Genomic DNA, 4,776 nt, shown 5'->3' on the forward strand with positions numbered 1-4,776 from the left:
ATATAGTTAGTTAGCCAAAAATGTAATGTATAAAGGCTGGAGTCATTTGATGTATAACATGTCAGTCAGATCAGTACTTCCTGCTTTTCAGCTCTCTTGGTTTACACTGACTGGTTACCAGGCAGTAACCAATCAGAGACTTGAGGGGGGGCCACATGGGTCATATCTGTTGCTTTTGAATCTGAGCTGAATGCTGAGGATCAATTGCAAACTCACTGAACAGAAATGTACCATGTGGCCCCCCTTCAAGTCGCTGACTAACTCAGAGTTATAGAGCTGAAAAGCAGGAAGTTGGATTCTGGTTGTTTTATTAGACATCTGTTCACTCCAGCCTTTATATATCACATTTTTGCCTAACTAACTATATTACAAACATTTTTTTATTTTGCACAGCCTATCTATTTACACAGTTTTTTTTTCACACTGAACTATTCCTTTAAGCGGCCACTTGGGCCTCATTATCCACTTTTGCAAAATTTTACAGACTACGTCTTTCATTCTGCCCCTGCAGCTTTTGGTAGAAAAGTTTTACAGGCTGCAGTATGGCAGTAGTCATTATTACCTGCCCTAGTTATGGGACAGCTTCGGAACGTCCCCAGGCGTTCTGCACTGACAGAGAGGGCCAGTCTAGAGAAAGAGGTATTTTACTTACCGAAAAATCTTTTTCTAAATGGCCCGAACTGTCAGTGCAGTAAGCCCCACCCTTCTGATAAGATAGACAAGTTTATAGTTCAAGTGTAGTTTTACTAAAAGTTATTCACAATATTTTATATGTATATTCTTGTCTGTTTGCATGTATCTCCTCTGTTTATATTCCTAACTAAGTTTACAAACAAAACTGAAGGATACAGGAGGAGCATAACTATACAGAGGGTGGAGCTGAAGTTTTTTCTATTCTTCTGTCCTGCCTCCGGAGGTGGATACTTAACCCAGGTGTTCTGCACTGATAGATCGGGCCGTCTAGAAAAAGATTTTATTAAGTAAAATTCCTCTTTTAAACCCCAAAAAGTATATTTCTTTATCTCTTTAGGGTCTGCAAATGTCCTCATTGCCGGGGGCCCTCTAGGATCCAGGCAATGGAGTAGGAGTAGTTACATGATGGTTGCCAAACTCATTGTATCATGGACACCGCATTTAATTCCAACTGTATAAAGGCTCTCCAAACCCCCCATTATATACTCTGTTGTGTCATCCGTAAGGAGGAGACTCAGGAGCTGGCTGCCAGCCATGACTGTCATTGTGGTAGTCTCTTAAAAACCTACCCACAAAATACTGGGGGAGGTGGACACCTTGCTCATATCGGCTTGGGTGTAGGTTGCTCTAAGATTTCCACTTTAATATTATAGAGACAAAGGATTCTAGCACTGCGACTTTGTGTCTACACATCGACAACTGCTATTTGCCCCACACAATTCTGCCCCTTTTGTTGCTCAGGCTGCTAGATGAAAGTCTTTCAAGTGTCAATTTGGGCCACTGGGGTGTCTTCCTGGGGTGGGGTGAGAACTGATTGCTCTAGAGCTCTCTCCTTGTCCTTGTCTAGATCCCCTTCCCAAAGGCTGATCAGGGCTGGGTAGAACTCATTCAGGGGATTAAGGGGGCATTCTGCATATATTTCTTCGAGTGTCCACATCTGTTTTGTCGGCAGTGGCACCCTGCATATATAATCACCGCTGCCATGCATAAGGCAGCCACTAGGGAACCCAAGGCAGCTGCTAACTGGTTGACCTACCACAGCCATAAAGAAAGTAGCATCTCTGGATGTTATGTTGAGACAAGACTGTTGACTGGGTTGGGACACTGAGGCAGACCTCATATTTGGTGGATGGCAGAAGGTGGGCGAGGTTGTACTGCCAGGTGGACCTTGGCAGTGTAACTTATGTGAGGGTTGTGGATCCTCATTGTAGCTGAAGACCACTGGAAAGGCACCAGAACATATGGAGAAACTCCTGACCTACTCTGCATTTTCCATTCATTGGATGGACCTTCTTGGTGACCATTAGCAGACTGACTGCCTCTGGTTCCTGAGTTCTGTTGATGAAGACAAACACACTTTTGCTGTCTGTCCCGTCAGAGTTCCACATCTGGCATGTGTATGATCCCAAATCTTCCTCCACAGCGTCCATGATATCTAGCGAACCTCCAGCATTGATTCTCACGCTACCTTTGGTGGGTATATATTAATGGTGGGCATCTGTAAAGCCATGCCTGCCCCTGAATTTCTTGAAAAAGGTGTCCACTGACCAAAGGTGGCTTTGTGCATAATGTTGCCTGGGCCTCAATAAGTGTGAGCTTGGACAGGCCTTTCCAGCAGTTTTGGCAGTCACACCGAAGGGGGTTGCTGTAAAAGCTGGTAGGGTTTGGAAGATTTTCAGTGTTACCATTGCTAATCAGTTATTATTGAGCAGCAGTGTCTTTAGGTCACCTAGGTTACTGGAAAAGGCTTCTGGGTCTAAGTACGATAACCTTGGGTTATTGCACATCTCTAGCTTAATCAGCTCTGGGAGGTCCTGGAAGGCTGCAGCCTCTACTCATTCCAGTTCCTCCATGGAATTCAGGGTCAGCTCCTCAAAGTGCTCCATACCATTAAAGTCACCTGCCCATATTCCAATGATTGGATTCTTGTTGAGGTCCAAGAATTTTAGCAGTTTCAGGTTCTTAAGTGCTTACTTGGGCACCTGTTAGCTGGTTATCAAAGAAGGAAAGGCTTTCAAGATAGTCGAGTCCCTGAAAAGCATTTTCTGGAATATGTTCCAGTTCCATTCCTGCTAAAACAAGGCTGTGCAATTTGCCCAGTGGCTGGAAGTTCAGGCTCTGAAGGGCACTTACAGGATTTTCTCCTGCCATGAGTATCTCTAGATTGGGGAGGTCTTCACACCATCTGGGATCAATAATCTGTAAACGATTGGCATTTAGATTTAGTCTTAAGAGCTTTCCCAAACCTTTCCCAAACCTGTAACTCAAGGCTTCCAAGGTCCTTCAAGGAGTAGTCTGGTAACTCTCTGAGCTGGTTCTCTTCCAGATAGAGGGTGATGAGTTGGGAGAGGTTGGACACACCAAAGTCTTCAATGCTTTGAAAGTGATTCTGGGATAGGTCCAACTCTGTCAGGTTGCTCAGTTCTTGGAGTTCCCAAGCTAAGTGTGAGATCTTGTTGCTCTGGAAAAGTAGGACCTGGATGTCGGTGGACAGGTGAGTAAGCAGGAGGTCATTGCAGTCAACCGTCTTTGCTTCATGGTACACAGACTGTGGAGTGAACCACGGCTGGGTCTCACAGACACACTGAATCCAAAATGATGCAGTGTGTAAGCCCATGTGAGAGGGGGCAATGCCATTTCCTAAGGTCATGAATTAAAGGGAAGGACAGCCCCCACAGCAAATGGCTTGCCCTTTTAGCAGGCACATTATCCACAGGGTAAGTGCATTAATGTGCTTTGGCGTAGTGACTCACTCCTTTTCTTTCTAGGTTTTAATAAGTCTTTTGCAGGAACTTTAGCAAGGCTGAGGAATTTCTGTGTTTCTAAGCATTGTTCAGCTTCAGCTAGGAAGCGTTGTATTTCTCCATTGCTATTTGCAAAGGTCTTGCAGGTATCTGACGTTCTGGTTGTAGTCATAACGGAAAGTACCTCTTATAAGCTTCCCAGTGTTTAGGAAAGGTGAAAATGGTTCCAAAGTAGTAAGATGTCAAAAACGCACTGCCAACTCTATTCACGATAGGAGTGATACTTTCCCGGTCAGGTCACCAATATCCTGATACATGTACTTCAAAATATTGAGAAATGAGGAAAGCACTCAACAGGCATATTAATGCTGTGGTTGTTCTTTTATTTGCCAACTACCAGTACACAACATGTTTTGGGCCTGTGTGCCCAAGTGAGTGATTGGACCAAAACAAGGGAGGTATGTGCAGAGTCCATTTTTTTTGGCCCATATGCAAATGTACAATCGAAGTGTGTGGCTCTTTTAAATCTAGAGGGGGAACCCCTTATTTACACTGTCCTAACCTCTCACTGGCAGTGTAAAGAAAGTCACCACTAGATGTCGCTCGTTATTTCTTTATCTCAAACTGATGCAATTTGCTAAAGCGCCAACTATGTGGCACCGCTCATATGTATTAATGCAAATATAAAGAGAAGGAATGTTCTGGGCACATAATTAGCTAAACCCTCATACTGTACTGTCTAAGGGAATCAATATGGCACCTCCCTCCTCCCAGATGTATAAATACAAATATACAGAGAAGGAATGTTCTGGGCACACAATAAGCTATACCCTCATACTGTACTGTCTAAGGGAATCAGTATGGCACCTCCTCACATATGTATAAATACAATTATACAGAGAAGAAATGTTCTGGGCACACAATCAGAATCAGGGAATCAATATGGCACCTCCCTCCTCCAATATGTATAGATACAAATATACAGAGAATGAATGTTCTGGGCACGCAATAATCTATAAAGGAGAAAGCGGCAAAAATCAAGAATCTTTATTTGGTCCATGTTAAAACACGCTGCATGGCTAGCTTGACACTTTTCGGGCACAGCTGCCCTTAATCATAAGCATAATTAATGCCCAAAATGCATCAAGCTAGCCATGCAGCATGTGTTTTAACATGGACAAAATAAAGAGTCCAGCAGTCCGGTGTGTGGAACTTTGCCGTTTTCTCCTTTATACAAATATATAGAGAAGGAATGTTCCGGGCACACAATTAGCTATACCCTCATACTGTACTGTCTAAGGGAATCAATATGGCACCTCCTCCCATATGTATAAATACA

General features: G+C 43.6%; 1 pseudogene; it reads right to left on the minus strand.

Moving 5' to 3' along the window:
- Nucleotides 1–1,378: 1,378 nt before the first annotated feature.
- Nucleotides 1,379–4,188, minus strand: LOC108700495 (annotated as a pseudogene).
- Nucleotides 4,189–4,776: the final 588 nt, after the last annotated feature.

Source organism: Xenopus laevis, chromosome 8S, assembly GCF_017654675.1.
Source record: "Xenopus laevis strain J_2021 chromosome 8S, Xenopus_laevis_v10.1, whole genome shotgun sequence".
Lineage (NCBI taxonomy): Eukaryota > Metazoa > Chordata > Amphibia > Anura > Pipidae > Xenopus > Xenopus laevis.